The sequence below is a fragment of the Zingiber officinale genome, chromosome 5B (assembly GCF_018446385.1).
Source record: "Zingiber officinale cultivar Zhangliang chromosome 5B, Zo_v1.1, whole genome shotgun sequence".
Classification (NCBI taxonomy): Eukaryota; Viridiplantae; Streptophyta; class Magnoliopsida; order Zingiberales; family Zingiberaceae; genus Zingiber; species Zingiber officinale.
Window position 1 is genome coordinate 35,808,651 of NC_055995.1, and position 19,717 is coordinate 35,828,367.

The window sequence follows — 19,717 nt, forward strand, 5'->3', positions numbered from 1 at the left end:
CTGTCATGCAACTCCTGCTTGGCGGAGTGCACGTGATAGCAATCGGGTGCCACTCAGTTCGCCGTGACCACCAGTGCTTGGTCGAATTCATGGTAGGTCGTTGTATCATGGGAAACAGACGACCCTTATAAGCCTCGAAGCACAGCCGGAGGTGGGCAAATCTATTTCAAGGAAACTGTGACTCTCGCAGGCCTCGGTTAGTTTTCCCGGTCGGTCTCTTCGTCCGCCCGGTCGGCCAGTCTGCTCGCCAGATCTGTCTACTCACCCGGCCTGTCTTTTGCCAGATCAAGATCTGGTCTACCGCTCTGCAGACCTGCCATGTTGCTCTGGTCTGCCGCTCTGCAGACCTACCCTGCCGCTCTGGTCTGTCGCTCTGTCTACTGCTCTGCAGACCTGCCCTGTTGCTCTGGTCTGCCGCTCTGTAGACCTGCCCTGTCGCTTTGGTCTGCTGCTCTGCAGACATGCCCTGTCAATCTGGTCTGCCGCTCTGCAGACATGCCCTACCGCTCTGGTCTGTCGATCTGGTCTGCCGCTCTGCAGACCTGCCCTATCAACCTGGTCTGCCGCTCTGCAAACCTGCCCTGCCGCTCTGCAGACCTACCCTGTCGCTCTGGTCTGCCCGCTCGATGAATTAATCTGATCTTCTGCACGTTACAGAAACCAGTCCCTGCTAGCGGCCTGAGATTATCCGCTCAGGTCATTTCGACTGTAAGTTGAATTTAATTCAGTGTACCTTAAATTCAACTAATACTCGTAAATCTTCGGCAACAGATTGTTTGTGTCCAACAATCTTGAAACAGACTCGATTCTGTTGAGATGGCCACGGAACGAAATGTTGAGGTGCAATAGACTCAACACGTGCAGGCCCCCTCCGCCCCGATTGAAACTGTGTCAATCAGTCATGGAGAAAAGCCAGAGAAGTTCAGTGGACTGAACTTCAAGAGGTGGCAACACAAGATGCTCTTCTACCTGACCACGCTCAATCTGGCTCGGTTCTTGACCGAGGACCCTCCCAAGCGTGCTGAGGATGCTGATGTGCAAACCATTAGTACAGTAGAGGCATCGACTCATTCTGAGTTCCTTTGCCGAAACTATATCCTCAACTACCTTGCCGACTCGCTGTACGCTGTGTATAGCATGAAGAAAACGGCTAAGGAGCTGTGGGAGTCCCTGGACAAGAAATACAAGACAGAGGATGCAAGGGCAAAGAAATTCATCGAGGGTCGATTCCTGGACTACAAGATGGTTGACTCTAAGATGGTGCTCAGCCAAGTCCAGGAGCTTAGGAGCTTCAGGTGATCTTGCATGAGATCCACTCAGAAGAGATGGTTCTGAGTGAAACCTTCCAGGTGGTTGCTATCATTAAGAAGCTGCCTCCCGGCTGGAAGAACTTCAAGAACTACCTAAAGCACAAGCGGAAGGAGATGAATGTGCAGGAACTCATTGTTCGACTTCGCATCGAAGAAGACAACAAGAGTTTGGAGAGAAAGCTGTTCTCTCAGGCTACTGTGAAAGCCAACGTCGTCGAGCACGGTCAAAGCTCGAAACGGAAGAATCCCAAATCATCCAAGATGGGGCCAGAGGAGGCATCAACAAGAAGAAGTTCTCTGGGAAATGCTTCAACTGTGACAAAGTGGGTCACAAATCTTCGGAGTACAGAAAGCCGAAGACGAAGAAAAAGGTCAACCTGAACGAGGGACTAGAAATGGGCGACCTCTGCGCTGTGGTCTCTGAGTTGAACTTGATCGGTTCAAACCCGCGACAATGGTGGATCGATACTGGAGCCACCCGACATGTTTGATGCAATAAGGAGCTACTCCACAACTTTAAAGAAGTCACTGGAGACAAGCTGTTCATAGGGACTCAGCAACCTCGGGCATCATGGGCCACGGAAAGATGGTGCTGAAGATGATCTCGGGCAAGAATCTTACTCTGAACAATGTGTTGTATGTTCTAGAGATTCGAAAGAATCTAGTATCCGGATCACTGTTAAGCAAGCATGGCTTTCTCATTGTCTTTGAGTCGGACAGAGTTGTATTGTCCAAGAATGGAGTGTTTGTAGGAAGGAGCTATGTATCTGATGGGATGTTTAAGCTTAATGTAATGGTGATTAGCCTAAGATAAATAAAACTGAAAGCTCTTCCACTTATATGCTTGAGTCTTCGTGTTTATGGCATGGTAAACTAGGACATGTTAACTACGATGTATTGCGTAGTTTAATTAATATGCAAAGCATACCTACATTCCACCTTGACCCAAAACACAAGTGCGAGATTTGTGTTGAAGCGAAAATGACAAGATCATCCTTTCAACATATTAAAAGAAGTAATGAACCACTTGACCTAATCCACACTGATGTGTGCGACCTAAAAGGTACGCCAACACGTGGTGGTAATAAATACTTCATCACTTTGTAGATGATAACACAAAATATTGTTATGTGTATCTTCTCAAAAATAAGGATGAAGCTATAGAGAAATTTGCTCTCTATAAAAATGAGGTTGAAAACCAACTTAATGTTGGTGCAACATCCCTCGGGTCAAGGTTGACCTGGTTGACCAAGCTGAGTCTTGGTTTTGTTGGTGCAATCTTAGGTCAAGGTTGACCTGGTTGACCTGACTCGAGTTGACCTGACTCGAGTTGTGTTTTGATGTTTGACGATGTTTGACGAGAAGAGAGTTGTATTCTTGATGTTTGACAAGAATAGGTGTTTGGGAGATTGTAGGTGCAACCTTAGGTCAAGGTTGATCTGGTTGACCGTGATTCGGGAAAAGTCCAAGCAGGGAGCTTGGCACGCGAAAAGTCCAAGTATGGAGACTTGGCACTGGAAAAGTCCAAGTACGGACACTTGGCACGGGGAAAAGTCCAAGCAGGTCTGGGAAAGTCCAAGCAGGGAGCTTGGCACGAGGGAAAGTCCTAACTGGGATGTTAGGCAGTGTGGAAAGTCCTGGTGAGTGAAGCCAGGCAGTGGGAAAGTCCTAACTGGGATGTTAGGCAGTGTGGAAAGTCCTGGTGAGTGAAGCCAGGCAGTGGGAAAGTCCTAACTGGGATGTTAGGCAGTGTGGAAAGTCCTGGTGAGTGAAGCCAGGCAGTGAAAAAGTCCTAACTGGGATGTTAGGCAATGTGGAAATCCTGGTGAGTGAAGCCAGGTGAAAGTCCGGGTGAGTGAAGCCAGGCAAGGGAAAATCCAGATGGATCAGGGATGATCGGACATCTGGTGTTGAGGAAAGTCCAAGTACAAAGGGATTGACCGGACACTTGGCGGGGAATTCTAGCAGGTCAAGGGAGTGACCAGATGCTAGGAATGAAGTATCAACAAGTCAAGATTGACCGGATGTTGGTTTGGACTTGGTTTGGGCGAAAACCATGAACTAGATCGATCTGGTGATCGATCCAGTGATACCTCGAATATTCTGATCGGTCTGGTGACCGATCAGTAACACATCAGTAGCCTACTGTGTGATAACTGATCGGTCTGGTGACCGATCAGAAGCCGAATAGGAGCGAGGCGCAAGAGGGGCTGATCGGTCTGGGGACCGATCAGCACAAAGCCTGATCGGTCCCCAGACCGATCAGGAAGTTCCCTGATCGGTCTGTGGACCGATTAGGAGGTTCCCTGATCGGTCGATGGACCGATCAGAGACGGAACAGAAGCGAAGGCTAGGAATGGATCGGTCTGTGGACCGATCCACATGGAGCCTGATCGGTCCACAGACCGATCCAGGCACTAGCCGTTGCGACGCAACGACTAGATTTCTTCTGTGTTTTCTTCGCTTTCTTCGCAGGTTATAAAAGGAAGGCTGCTGCTGTGAGCCTTAGTTTCTACTTCTTCCTGTCCCTAAGTGCTGCTGTGCTTGAGCTTTGTTGAGCTCCTCCAAAAGCTTCGCGTAAGCTTCCGACTGGATCACCTGCTGTTGTAGGCGCTTGGAGCTGTTGCTTCTTCCAGTCAACGAGAAGGCAAGATTGTTTTTACATTCGTATTGTCTTCTGCTTTCTTGTATTTCTTGTATATTCATCTTGCTGTTGCAAGAGTATTGTGGCGAGGTTTCTCCACCCAGAAGGAGTGTTCGTATTAGCCGGTTTTCCGGGGTTTCATCCACCGACGAATTGATAGGCTTCGTCCACCTTACGGACACGCTGAGGAGTAGGAGTATCATCTCCGAACCTCGTTACATCGTTTTGTTTGAGGTTTGTTTTCTTTTCCTTCGTTTCTACGTGTTATTTTCCGCTGCGCTAACCCTAGTTTGTAGAAACGCGACGATTTGGGGTCGGCTATTCACACCCCCCTCTCTAGACGAGTACGAACGATCCTATCAGGTTTGAGTTTAGATGTTTGACAACAAGAAATTGATTGAAGATGAGTCAAGTAGGTCAAGGTTGACCGGATACTTGACTGGGAAGTCCTAACTGGGATGTTAGGTAGAATGGAAGTCCTGGTGAGTGAAGCCAGGCAGAAGGAAAGTCCTAGTGAGTGAAGCTAGGCAGATTGAAAACCTTAGTGAGTGAAGCTAGGTGAAAGTCCTGGTGAGTAAAGCCAGGTGAAAGCCCTAGTGAGTAAAGCTAGGTGAAAGTCCTGGTGAGTGAAGCCAGGCAAGGGAAAATCCAGATGGATCAAGGATGATCGGACATCTGGTGTTGGGAAGTCCAAGTAGGTCAAAGGATTGACTGGATACTTGGCACGAGGAAATACAGATAAGTCAAAGGGATTGACCAGACATCTGATGGAAGTCCAAGTAGGTCAAGGGAGTGACCAGATACTTGGCATGAATAGAAAAGTCCAAGTGGGTCAAAGGGATTGACCAGACACTTGGTGGGAAGTCCTAGCAGGTCAAAGGAGTGACCAGATGCTAGGCATGGTGTACCAACAGGTCAAGGTTGACCGGATGTTGGTTTGAGAGGCTTGGAACTTGGTTTTGGGCAAAAACCAAGTGTTGGATCGATCAATGGATCGATCCAGGCCTTTTCTAGCGAACAGAGAGCCTCTAGATCGATCCGTGGATCGATCCAGATGTCCCAATCGATCAGTGAATCGATTGGGACGCTGCTGCTTCGCGCGATAAGCGCTGGATCGATCCGTGGATCGATCCAGGTGTTTTTCCAGAGCACAGAGGCGCTCTGGATCGATCCGTGGATCGATCCAAAGCCTCCCCGATCGATTGGGAACATTCGAATCGATCGGGATCCGACCATTGGCGTCGATAAAGGCCGCAAGCGCACGATTCCTTCGGCATCTCTTCGCAGATTCATCTCAGATCTCTCGCCAGCTTCTCCACAGCACTCACAAAGCTCAGATCGCCAGTTCTTGAAGGATCTTGGAAGGCTTCCAAGTCAAGAGGCGGATCAAAGCCAAGAAGAGAAGCTAGGGTTAGGGTTTGTACTCATTGTAAGCTTGTAAGTTTGTATTTCTTGTATCCTTTCCCTCTCTTCTTGTGTTGAGTCTTGTAGGGCTTCTCCGCCTTTGGTAGTTACCATAAAGGAGTGTTATTCATAGTAGAGGGTGTGTGTGTTGGTGTGGATCCTTGGATTAGTCACCTCTTGTGAGGTGGATACCAAGTAAACCAACCGTGTTAGCGTTGTGTGATTGTTTCTTTGTATTTCCGCTGCACATCTTTGAAGGAACAAGCAACGCCGACCACCGAGCCAACGCGACGAGCTATTCACCCCACCCCCCCTCTAGCTACTTTTGGTCCTAACAAGTGGTATCAGAGCAAAGACGCTCTTCACCGGAATCATCGCCGGAAGGGTCAAGCATAACAAGAAAAGCTAGAGGGTGAAGAAGTTGAAGCAAATTCATCAAAAGTCAAAGATTTCAAGAAGCTCAACTTCAAGATGCAATTCCAAGACGGACTTGGATTTGACACAAGGGTGGCTCCACCGTACACTTCCACGAGCTTCGATTCTTGGAAATCAAGAATCGAAAACTTTCTTATGATGGAGATAGAGCAATGGTTTGCTCTAATGGAAGCCTTCAAGGCTCCAAGAAATTCAAAGGGCAAAGTTCTCAAGAGGAGCAAGTGGAGCCAAGAGCAAGTCCAAAGGTGCGAGGCCAATGACAAAGTGACCAAGCTTTTGGTCAATTTATTGCCAAGCACCATCCTTTGCAAAATTGGAGAATTTGAAGATGCAAAGGAATTATGGAGCAAATTGGCCAAGCTTCATGAAGAGATCCCCTCCACTGTACAAGAGCAAGAAGTATCCAGAGAGGGTGACTCCTTGGAGCAAGACCAAAAGGAGGACTCCGAGGTTGAGAGATGCTCAACCTCCGAAGAAGAGGAAATCCAAGAAGCTTCATCCTCAAAGGAATGCAACGAAGGGAACAAGGAGGGAGCATACTCCTTGTTTCATATTCAAGATGATGAAGCCTCCACTTCTAGGATTGAGGGGGAGCAATCCTTGGTGACGCCGGATCAAGAAGAAGGAGAAGCTTCTACATCCGGGTCAAGAGACGAAGAGGAGGAAGAAGATTCTACCTCCACAAGTCAAGAAAAATCAAATGGAGGAGAATCAAGGTCCGATCAAGAGGAAGCTTCTACCTCCGGATCCAAAGGAAAAGATGACATCCCTACAAGCAAAGGTATAAATATTTCAATTAATAATAAAAATCATATTATATGCTTTGAGTGTAGGGAACATGGGCACTACAAGAGCAAGTGCCCTAAATTGGCCAAGAAGAAGGGCCAAGTGGCACAAAAGGGCAAGGTGAAGCCCAAGGAGATCATCCCCAACACAAAGAAAAGCAAGGAGCATATTATATGCTTCTCTTGCAATCAAAAGGGGCATTACCGAAGTCAATGCCCCAAGGGGAAGAAGATGGTCAACGCTCAAGGAGGCATTAGTCAAGGGGGAGCCTCCCAGGTAAAGAAGAATGTAACATTTATTGAGTCTACCCCTTTACATTATGGTAAAAAGCATGATAGTTCTAATTTTTATCATTTTAATGCAATTTACCATAAGAATAGAAAGCACGAGGGCTTTAAGGAAAAGCATGTGGCCCTACATGCCAAAACTACCCAACCTAAGGTAAGGAAGGTAGATAGACACTTGGGCGGGAACACTAAGGAAAATAGATACATGCCCAAGAACAAAAATGCTCATGGACCAAAACCTAAGGATTTAATGATAGAAAATCAAGTTTTGAGATCAAGATTCGATAAAATGAAAAAGACCCTAAAAAGGATGGAAAATATCCTAAAAGGGCAAAATGAGCATAACCTAGGTTTAAGGGTACAAAAGTCATCCAATGGCCATAGAGGTTTGGGATACAAACCCAAAGCTAAAAAGGTTGTGCCTAGTTATCATAGGGTTCCATATAGCTATGGAACAAACCCTAAGTCTAGAGGTCAAGTCAAAGATACAAGGGAAGATATCCCTAGAAGTATCCTTGCAACCAAAGTGACTAAGACTTCTAAGAAGTCTAAGAAAGTCACTAACAAAGTCACAAGGGAGGCTATCCCTAGAGTTGACCTAGAAAATGTGACTAAGGCTTCTAAGATGCCCAACAAGGTCACTAGGAAGGTATCTAGGGAAGTTATACCTAGTGAGTACCTAGAGCATCCAAGGAGCACCAATAGGTGTTGGGTTCCTAGGAGCATTTTCTCTACCCCATAAATGGGTTAGAGAGTGTCAACTCCGATTAGAAGGGTAGTTAACCCAACTTTGAGAAAATTGACACTCAAGGAGCATTTTCAAGGTTTGTTAACCTTTGAAAATGAAATGAAATTATTATTTACTCCTTGAAAGAGTAAAATGTGCCTAATGGTGGAAGAATTGATTTTAATCTTAAATGGCACATATTGGGAAATTCATAAGAACTACCAAGTTGGGATTTTGGTATGTTCTTAGGAAATTTAAGGCGATCCGGGCATTAATTTAAAGGTGCTACTCTTGGGAAAAATGAAATATGCCAACAATTTGAGGATATGCTTATTTTCAATTGGCATGCATTAATCAAGGAAATTAGAGATGCAAATTTAGGCTTTGGCATTTTCTTGAAGCACTTTAGGGCAATCTAGGTTTAAGTTGTAAGTTTAGCTAAGATTTTAAGGATACTTAGATAGTTAATCTAGGTATATTTTATTTATGCTAAATCTTGCCATGATTGTTTGCCCATCATATGCCATGACATCATGTCTATTTTTGCATTCATGTTTTATTATGAAAAATCCAAAAATACCATGTCATGACATTCATACATCATGTAGTTATAGGATATTTTCTTTTGAAAATTATTTCTTTTTGATGTATGTCATAACATTATCATGCATTAAGTTTAATTCCTTGTAATTAAGGACAAATGGCATTTAACAACACTTATTAACAAGTGACATCCTAGGTGGATGTCTAATATCTTTAAAATGCCTAGATAGATATGCATGATCCCTAGATTAGGGCAAAACCAAAATCTACATCTCACAAAGACTATAAGGTGACCTGTATGTGCTTTAGTGCACACTAGATACAAGTGAGATGTTAGGATGATGAACAAAGCTCAAGATGTTGATTTAGTGCATTCTTTTGAGTTTTTAGGTTCATCAAAACACATAGTTATGTGTTTTCCCATCATTGGGAAAGCTAATGTACAAGTCATGTGCATTAAGCCCAAGGAACATGGTGGGATATTGGTTTTGAAAATGTTTTTAAAATGATTTTGAAAAACCTTGGTGAAGGCTATCTTTTGATAGTAATCACCATTGAATAGTTAGACACAAACTTGAAGGAAACACTAAAGTTTTTGCAAGTTCTCAAGTTTGTGTCAATCTTTGAAAATATGATGTATTTTCATAGAAAACTATTTTTCCATGATAAATTATACCCTAAATAATGTCTACACAAATTTTTACGATTTTTGGAATTTTGTAGAATTTTCTAGGGGTTTCTGAAATTGGCTGAAATTGAATTTCAGCAATTTCAGGCCTCCAATCGATCAGTGGATCGATTGGAGTGCCTCAATCGATCAGCCGATCGATTGAGAAGGCATTTCTCGCGAGCAAAAGCTCGCTGGATCGATCAGTGGATCGATCCAAGAAGATTGAATCGATCAGTGGATCGATTCAGCAGGGTTCAATCGATTGGAACCCAACTCCAATCAATTGAAAATGCTGATTTTGGCTGGGAAAGCTTATTTTCAGCATTTTGAACCTATTTTAGTCTAGGTAACCATTCCAAACCCCTCAAAATACATTTGTATACATACAAAGGGTGTTTTCATGTGAAAACAAGGATGGATTGGTTAAGGAAGGCTTCATTAAAGTTTAGGTTGAGGTTTGTTTCAAATTTTGAGTATTTGAACCTCAAAACTTCTAAATCTGGGTTTCCTAAAGGTTTAGGGATTCCAAGTCATTGTTGGTGCAATGACAGAAGTTACCACCATGTCTTTAGGGGGAGGGACTCTTTAAAGACATGAAAAATTTATTTTTCATGAACCTTGGAAGGTGGTTAACCTTCTTTAAAGAAAATGCTCATGTATGAGCTTTTGAACTTGTAATAGGGAGTGGATATCCTCATTATTTCAAGTGGGAACTCAAGTGGTTAGAAAATGCTCAAGGTTGGGTATTTGTCTACATTGAGGGAGAAGTTAAGGATAAATGAAGGGTATGGGACCTTCATTATCGAGTTGATCACAACGAGTGATGTTGTGAACAACGAGGAGCAACTCTTCAGGGGGAGAGTCGTCAACAAATGGATTTGTTGATGTGTACTCAAAATTGGGGCATGGGTTGATGTGTGCCAAAAGATGGGTTGATGTGTGCCAATAGGGGGAGAATGAAAGGACCTGTGAATGAGTGTAAGTTAGGCTTTCATTACCTAGAGGGAGTGTGCCCTCTTAGGGGGAGAATGAAGAGCTTAATTTATGTGTTCATTACCTAGTGGCATGAGTATTGAGGCTATAGGATTAGCCTAACTTACATGTGGTATTGTAAGTGTTATTGTAGTATTGTCAAACATCAAAAAGGGGGAGATTGTTGGTGCAACATCCCTCAGGTCAAGGTTGACCTGGTTGACCAAGCTGAGTCTTGGTTTGAGTTTAGATGTTTGACAACAAGAAATTGATTGAAGAAGAGTCAAGTAGGTCAAGGTTGACCGGATACTTGACTGGGAAGTCCTAACTGGGATGTTAGGTAGAATGGAAGTCCTGGTGAGTGAAGCCAGGCAGAAGGAAAGTCCTAGTGAGTGAAGCTAGGCAGATTGAAAACCTTAGTGAGTGAAGCTAGGTGAAAGTCCTGGTGAGTGAAGCCAGGTGAAAGCCCTAGTGAGTAAAGCTAGGTGAAAGTCCTGGTGAGTGAAGCCAGGCAAGGTAAAATCCAGATGGATCAAGGATGATCGGACATCTGGTGTTGGGAAGTCCAAGTAGGTCAAAGGATTGACTGGATACTTGGCACAAGGAAATACAGATAGGTCAAAGGGATTGACCAGACATCTGATGGAAGTCCAAGTAGGTCAAGGGAGTGACCAGATACTTGGCATGAATAGAAAAGTCCAAGTGGGTCAAAGGGATTGACCAGACACTTGGTGGGAAGTCCTAGCAGGTCAAAGGAATGACCAGATGCTAGGCATGGTGTACCAACAGGTCAAGGTTGACCGGATGTTGGTTTGAGAGGCTTGGAACTTGGTTTTGGGCAAAAACCAAGTGCTGGATCGATCAGTGGATCGATCCAGGCCTTTTCTAGCGAATAGAGAGCCTCTGGATCGATCCGTGGATCGATCCAGATGTCCTAATCGATCAGTGAATCGATTGGGACGCTGCTGCTTCGCGCGATAAGCGCTGGATCGATCCGTGGATCGATCCAGGTGTTTTTCCAGAGCACAGAGGCGCTCTGGATCGATCCGTGGATCGATCCAAAGCCTCCCCGATCGATTGGGAACATTCGAATCGATCGGGATCCGACCGTTGGCGTCGATAAAGGCCGCAGGCGCACGATTCCTTCGGCATCTCTTCGCAGATTCATCTCAGATCTCTCGCCAGCTTCTCCACAGCACTCACAAAGCTCAGATCGCCAGTTCTTGAAGGATCTTGGAAGGCTTCCAAGTCAAGAGGCGGATCAAAGCCAAGAAGAGAAGCTAGGGTTAGGGTTTGTACTCATTGTAAGCTTGTAAGCTTGTATTTCTTGTATCCTTTCCCTCTCTTCTTGTGTTGAGTCTTGTAGAGCTTCTCCGCCTTTGGTAGTTACCATAAAGGAGTGTTATTCATAGTGGAGGGTGTGTGTGTTGGTGTGGATCCTTGGATTAGTCACCTCTTGTGAGGTGGATACCAAGTAAACCAACCGTGTTAGCGTTGTGTGATTGTTTCTTTGTATTTCCGCTGCACATCTTTGAAGGAACAAGCAACGCCGACCACCGAGCCAACGCGACGAGCTATTCACCCCCCCCCCCCCCTCTAGCTACTTTTGGTCCTAACACTTAATAGGAAAATTAAGGTGGTTCGAAGTGACCGAGGCGGTGAATATGTGTCACCGTTCGCTGAGTTGTGTGCTGAACACGGGATCAGACACGAAACAACAGCTCCTTATATTCCTCAGCAAAACGGAGTTGCTGAGCGAAAAAATCGAACTCTAAAGGAGATGATGAATGTTCTTCTATTGAGCTCTAATTACCTTTTAAATAAGGTGACCCAGAAGAAAATAGATAAGAGCCCTTATGAATTGTGGAATGGAAGACAACCGTCCTACAAATATTTACGAATGTGGGGGTGTCTTGCCAAAGTGTTGGTGCCTGATCCGAAAAGGATTAAGATAGGACCAAACATACCGGAGATTTTGTGTGTATGAGTCACACATACCGGAGATACACAAGAACTCGATAATTGAATCGAGAAATGCCTCGTTCTTCGAGCATGTGTTTCCGTATAAGACCCGAGAGGATGCTAGCTCCTCAAAACGGGCAAACGAAACACAAGGTGAAGAAGAAGATGATGATGACGAGGAACCCGTGGAGGTTGAAACTAGACGGAGCAAAAGAGCTCGGGTAGAAAAATCCTATGGATCGGATTTTATCACTTTCATGTTGGAGAGTGAGCCCCGAAGTTACTCAGAAGTTGTAGGCTCTTCTGATGGACCTCACTGAAAAGAGGCAATTGCATCTGAGATAAAATCTATCTTGCAAAATCACATTTAGGAACTTGTGGATCTTCCTCCGGGAAGTAAACCACTAGGTTGCAAGTGGATCTTCAAGAAGAAAATGAAATCAGATGGCATAATCGATAAATACAAAGCCAGATTGGTAATCAAAGGATACTGACAACGAGAAGGCCTTGATTACTTCGATACATACTCTCCGGTGTCAAGAATAACTTCCATTAGAGTATTGTTGGCTATTGCTGCTCTATGAAATCTCAAACTACATCAAATGGATGTAAAGACAGTCTTTCTAAACAGAGATTTAGAAGAGGAGATCTACATGGAGCAACCTGAAGGGTTTTCTGTGCTAGGACAAGAAAAAAAGGTTTATAGATTGGTGAAGTCATTATATGGCTTGAAACAAGCACCAAAGCAGTGACATGAGAAATTTGATAATCCCATGAAGGAATGTGGATTCAAGATCAATGAATGTGATAAATGTATTTACATGAGAGCCACAGCGAGTGACTATGTCATCTTGTGCCTCTATGTAGATGACATACTTATCATTGGGAGTAATGATAAGATAATCAAATCTATTAAAGATATGTTGAACTCAAGATTTGACATGAAAGATATGGGCCTAGCTGATGTGATTCTAGGAATCAAAATTCTTAGAATAACAGAATGACTTGTTCTTAGTCAGCCCCATTACGTGGACAAAATTCTTGAGAAATTCACCCAGGGTGATATTGCGTTGGCACGAACGCCGATATATACGAGTCAACGTCTATCAAAAAATCGAGGTGAAAGTATCCCTCAGATAGAGTACTCTCGAGTGATTGGAAGTCTGATGTACTTGATAAGTTGTACACGACCAGACTTGGCTTACGCAGTAAACAAACTGAGTAGATACACGAGTAATCCCGGTGTTGAGCACTGGAAAGGGATAACACGAGTACTGAGGTACTTGAGGTATACTTGTGAATATGGATTGCACAATACAAGATATCCTGCTGTGATCGAAGGATACAGCGACGCAAGTTGGATATCTAATATAAAAGACTCTAAGTCTACGAGTGGATATGTCTTCACTCTAGCCGGTGTAGTCATTTCCTGGAAATCTTCTAAGCAAACCGTAATAACCGGATGCACGATGGAATCTGAGTTTGTAGCTCTTGACAAATGTGGTGAAGAGGCTGAATGACTACGGTAATTCTTAGAAGATATTCCACGATGGTCGAAACCTGTGTCGGTAATTTGCATACATTGCGATAATCAATTAGCAATCGGTCGGGCACAGAGCCATCTGTATAATGGTAAGTCTAGACATATACGTCGTAGACATAATACCATTAGACAACTACTCTCAACGGGAGTTATCACGGTTGACTATGTGAAGTCAAAGGATAACCTAACGGATTCGCTAACCAAAGGATTAAATCGAGAATTAGTTGCAAACTCCTCACGAGGAATGGGCTTGATGCCGTTGCCAGCGATCAGTGCAGAGGGCACCCAACCTATGCTGACTGGAGATCCCAAGAACTAGGTTCAAAGGGACAACTAATCTGCATTGACTAGACACACTGTGGGAGATAACCCAATGAAACAGTGACTAGACGAGGATAAGCCGATGGGCTTTTAGTGATCAAGAAGAGTAGATGACAACTCTTGAGGGATCACCTATGTGAGAAAGAAGTGGGCCGCTTCGAAGAGAATTGGAGGCACAATTCCTAGAGCTTCTCACAGAACCAGGCATGTTCATAGCCAAGAACAAACACACTTATGAGAACTAAGTTGTATCAGGGAGAGTCTTGGGTGAGATTTGTCATTGCTTACACAGACGACAGTATAGTTCAAGGACATCATGTCTACTATCAGCAACCAAATTTTCATAAGGGAAGGTTCAAAGGGTAAAACCTATCTATCCTATACTTGACTCAACTGTTGAATGCTATCACTTACCCTATCTCCATTTATGTGGGGGATTGTTGAATTAGTGAATGGAGAATAAAAGGAAGAGGAAATAGGCTCCATTGTGAATGGGACTTTAGTCCTATATTGGAAGTTTTAAGGCATTTTTGTTGGTTTATATTGATTCACATACATTGAGGATGTGAACAAATGCATGGGGAGAGGCTCTCTCTCACGCGTGGGTGCGCAGGGGGGGTGAAAATCCAGGGCCCGGATTGCATTAAACCAAGTTGACTCGTGTGCGAGCGCGACCTGCGCACACGAATACCGGAACGGTCGGGGCAAAATTTGCTCAAGTGGAACAACTAACATTTTGTCACGCAGATCTTTTGCTGCTATGAAACGGATGCATTAAATTCGAGATTAATGCAGAATAAAATCGACCGAGTAATAATGAGTGAAATGGTGGTCGTTTCACGGCTCGGCTAATAATGACAATTAAGATCATTAACTCTGGCCATTGATCTGAGCTCCTATATAAGGAGGCTCCGATCATAGGCAGAAAAAAATATACAGAAAGCAAGCAAAGGCTCTCCATTTTTTCCCTCCTCCTCTATCGTGCAACTCCTGCTCGGTGGAGTGCACGTGATAGCAATCGAGTGTAACTCAGTTTGTTGTGACCACCAGTGCTTGATCGGATTCACGGTCGGCCGTTGTATCCTGGGAAACAGACAACCCTTGTAAGCCTTGAAGCACAGCCGAAGGTGGGTGAATCTGTTTCAAGAAAACTGCGACTCTCGCAGGCCTCGGTGAGTTTTCCCGGTCGGTCTCTTCGTCCGCCCGGTCGGCCAGTTTGCTCGCCAGATCTGTCTACTCACCCGGTCTGTCTTTTGCCATATCAAGATCTGGTCTATCGCTCTGCAGACCTGCTTTGCCGCTCTGCAGACTTGCTCTGCCGCTCTGCAGACTTGCCCTGCCGCTCTGGTCTGTCGCTCTAGTCTACCGCTCTGCAGACCTGCCCTGTTGCTCTGGTCTGCCGTTCTACAGACCTACCCTGTCGCTCTGGTCTACCGCTCTACAGACCTGCCCTATCAATTTGGTCTACCGCTCTGCAGACCTGCCCTGCCGCTCTGGTCTGTCGATCTGGTCTGCCGCTCTGCAGAACTGCCCTATCGATCTGGTCTGCCGCTCTGGTCTATCACTCTGCAAACCTGCCCTGCCGCTCTGGTCTGTCGATCTGGTCTGCCGCTCTGCAGACCTGCCCTGTCGATCTGGTCTGCCGCTCTGCAGACCTGTCCTACCGCTCTGCAGACCTGCCATGCCGCTCTGCAGACCTGCCCCTGCCGCTCTGGTCTGCCCGCTCGGTGAATTAGTCTGATCTTCTGCACGTTACAGAAACCAGCCCCTGCTGACAGTTTGAAATTATCCGCTCAAGTCATTTCGACTGTAAGTTGAATTTAATTCAGTGTAACTTGAATTTGTGTCCAACAATACTAACACATGGACCAACACCTCTATTTGAAAGACAAGTATCAAAAGAAAAATGGGCATGAAAGGAACAAGGATACATTAGATTTTACATCAACCTTGTCATTGTTATAAAAAACAATCTACACACACACCTAGGTCATTTTAACCAATACGCTGCTTTGCCTTGTGGTTAGGCTACACTTTTAAAGAGTGAGTTGCAAACTCACTTAGGCAACCTGGTGGCTTAGGTGGTATGCTTGAGTTGTCCAGGTGGGCTAACATTATAGCATGATACTTACTATAAACTAGTTGTGTTTCTCAGAATTTAAATCTATGTCTATGAACCAAAGTTTAAAATCTCAAGCTACACCAAAAAAATCATTGATGATATGTTTTCAGTATCATATCATATCATATCATGTCAACATAGCTATGACACTTATTTAATTGAATGCATTATTAATAATAACTATTAATTTTACTTTTTATAAATTGTAACTTTTAATTAACTATCTTATTATAATTAATTATGTACTTAATAATTAATTAAATTGTTATACGCTTGCTATCACACTTATTTAATTGAATGCATTATTAAAAATAACTATTAGTTTTACTTTTTATAAATTGTAACTTTAATTAACTATCTTATTATAATTAATTATGTACTTAATAATTAATTAAATTGTTATGCGTTTGTTCTTATTTTCATATTTATTGATTAATTTGATCACCTCACTTGTGAGACTTAAAAATGTTTGCAACCAATTAATTTTTAAGTTTTAACTTTCCTATTAACTTGTTAACTTTTACATGTAGAACGTTGCAATAAGCAATGAGAAAATGGGGGCCCTAGCACTCTATAAACTACGGCATCCTTTGCTTTCAAATTTTGCAATATTGTGGCAATTCCAGATTTGAAAGTCCTAGAGGCCTTCAATGTTGAGAATGTTAATTAATAATGTTTTTGAAGTGATGTAATTCTCTAACATTTCAACAAAAATTTGTGTTTATTGCAATTTTTTTCTTTCTAGTTTCATAGTTTGTAAATTGCAACAATTATATATCTCAAAATTTGATGAAATTAATATCATTTCAAGATGATAATTTATTTCTCAGTCTAAATTATACTCATTTTTATATATTTTAGTTAGTGATTTGATCCATGTTTGTAAATTATTGTTTCAAATGTTTCTTTAGATTTTATTATATAGTTTGAATAATTGAATATGTTTCATGACCCATAAATTCTAATAATTTATGAACTTTTACTTTGACCTTATTAACTTTTAGTTTGTTTACTAATAAAGCTTAATTAATCGTCATTGTTTAGCCTTTAAAATAAACATATGCTTTTATAAATCTGTATAATTGTGTTTGAAATTTATTGACGAATATTTAGTATAAACTTTAGGTATTAAATATGACTTTATTTCCTGTATTTTATTTGATAATTTGAAATAAAAATATTTGATATAATGAAACAGTTGAAAATTTCATCATTTGGTCTTAATTTATTTTATTTCGCCCACATAACTACAATTATTAGAGTGAGTGAGTAATATAGAGATCTAATTTCTTTTAAATTTTTTTAAGATGTAAAATATTATATTTTGGATATAAATTGGAGTTTGAATTTTGTGACTAAAATTTATTTAACTTAAAAGTATAAAATCTATAAAAATATTTTTAAAAAATTATATGAAATTTGACCAAGCTTGACTCAATTGAATTTGAAAATTTTAGATTCAACATTTTTTTAATAAAATTAAATTCAAATTTAAAATCTTTTTATCCCTTCAAATTAAACTAGAGAGTTTTGTTAGAAACAACTTTAATCTGATTTAGTCAAATGCACACGTATAGGAATCATATTGTATATTCAATGAGATTCCAATAAAATAAATTTAAAATGGTGAAAGATAAATAAATGAACTATTTCTAAATGTAATAAAAAAAAAATCTGATTAGAATCATGTCAACCCTCGATATTCCCTGTGGCTGAGACTAAAGTAATGGGCTAACCGATCTAGGCCTAGAACTATCTCTATCTTTTAAAACCTTGAATGAACCTGGCTAACCGAACAACTTACAGAAGAATTGAACACAATGGACAATGCAACCTATTACAAGTAGCCAAGTGAACGATATAGATACCCTAGAGGCTAGAGATTAACAAAGCTAGAATTGTACGGACATGGTAAGGAGGAAGAAATATGAAAACCAAATCGACCCCCATTTGATTGCAAACTAATAATCACAACTCCATGATCTCTACAGATAAGTAATCCAAAATAAAATTCAAAAAGCTTGACAGAAAAAGGAAAAATACCCGACTACTTGCAGCTAAATCCATCGACAGCAGCCCTTTCACGTGCACACCAGTCGTCAAACGAATTCCAATAGATAGTACCTCCGCTTTTTGCCCAACCAAACGGATGCCGACGACGAGAGACCTCACAAAATTCGATCAACCAAGAAAATTCTCAGTTGATCTCCGCTTCGACTCGGGGGAGTATGGAGCCGTAGGCGCCAGCATAGCCACGCCTAAGGAGGGCCGGGCCGGGACTGTGCGTCGGCACAAGACGATCGATCGATCGAGGCAAACCCGGAGCTACGAGATCGCCGCCGATTCGTCTCCCTCCGCCGTAGAGATGCGCGAGCTCCGTGGCATTCGATGAAGGGCGACGCAGGACGGGGTGGTTTTGGAGGGGTGGCGGACTTATGCGCCAGATTCAAATCGAGTTTGTTGAGCTCGAACGAGTCCGCATTGACCGCCACTTCCCCGACTCCAGGTATCGGACCCGTCTTACTATTTCTGCAAATATGAAGCCGGTAGAGCGAGGGTTACTCCGGAGCAGTATCAATAGCAACCGACGGGATCAGCTTACTTTTAAAACTTTTAGCGTGGCAAACGGGACGCCAACGCACGGCTGAGATGAAATGGGAGGATGGTGACGGCGACGAGAGCAGCCCAACGCGATCACGCGCTTCCAAGCTCCCGACCGAATCACCCGCCAAACCTCGAAAGAGGATTCTAGAAAAAAGGACGTAAGAGAACTTTACAATTATTTTAGCTTACTCTGCCCTGTAGTTTACATATTTAGTGTAGGAGAGCGTATCATATCCGAATCCAATCTCGCGAAATCTCCAATATCTTGTTATAAAAAAAGACCTGCGACCTACCACAGGACGCTGCGTTCAAAGTAAATGCGGCGTGCTGAGTGTGATCACACACGCAGAAATGGTGGGACTTAATAGTTAAAGAGTTAGGTTTGCCTACGTTACAAAAGATATAGATGTCCTCTCTTTAAAATTTAGAGGGCGTTTGATTCTTTCTTATAATAAGAATCGGAATAGAAATCATTGTATTGTGGAATGAGAATGGGTATGAGCATGAATATCACTCTTAAAAGCAATGTTTGATTAGTTGCATATTTTCTATCGGAATAAATCAAAATTTCCCTTTTTACCCTTAAAGGAAAATAAGAGAAAATATTAGATGTAAGAGAAAGATGAATGTGAGAGAAAAATATGATGAAAGAGAATGATGAGGGAGAAAGTCTGATGAGAGAGAAAGTGTGATGAGAAAGAATGAAGAGAGAGAAAGTGTGATGAGAGAAAATGAGAAAAGAGAGTGTGATAGGTGAGATCATGACGAGAGAAAAAATATGATGTGAGAGAAAGTATGATGGGAGAGGATGAAGAGAGAGAAAATGTAATGAGAAAAATGAGGGGAGAGAGTGTGATGAGAGAGATTGAGGAGAGAGAAAGTATGATGAGAGAGAAAGTGTGTTGAGGAAAAAAAGAGGGAGTGTGACAAGAGAGATTGAGGAGAGAGAAAGTGTGATGAAGAAAAAAAAAAGGGAGTGTGACAAGAGAGATTGAAGAGAGAGAAAGTGTGATGAGAGTAAAAGTGTGATAAGAAAAAAAGAGAAAATATAGTGTGATGAGAAAGAATGATGAGAGAGAAAGTATGATGAGAGAAAAAGAAGGAAGAGAGTGCGATGGAAAAGATTGAGGAGAGAGAAAGTATGATGAGAGAGAAAGTGTAATGAGAAAAAAGAGGAAACAGAGTGTAATAGGAGAGATTAAGGAGAGAGAAAGTGTGTGATAAAATGATGAGAGAGAAAATATGATGAGAGAGAACAAGGAGAGAGAAGTGATATGAAAGAAAAAATAAATAAATATATTTTGATATTTGGTATTAAGGGAGAAAATTTTAGTTTTAGGTCAAGGGTATTTTTGGAATAAGGGAATATTTTGATTGATGAAAATAA

The 19,717-nt window shown here is 42.4% G+C and overlaps 1 long non-coding RNA gene across 1 annotated transcript in view; it reads right to left on the reverse strand.

Annotated features, from left to right (window-relative positions):
- The window catches only part of LOC121987346, a 42,610-nt gene extending 24,005 nt beyond the window's left edge, over positions 1-18,605 (reverse strand). The window contains exon 1 of the long non-coding RNA XR_006113514.1: positions 17,770-18,605. This is a non-coding gene — a long non-coding RNA (uncharacterized LOC121987346). The remainder of the gene's footprint in view (positions 1-17,769) is intronic.
- Between the last annotated feature and the right edge of the window lie 1,112 nt (positions 18,606-19,717).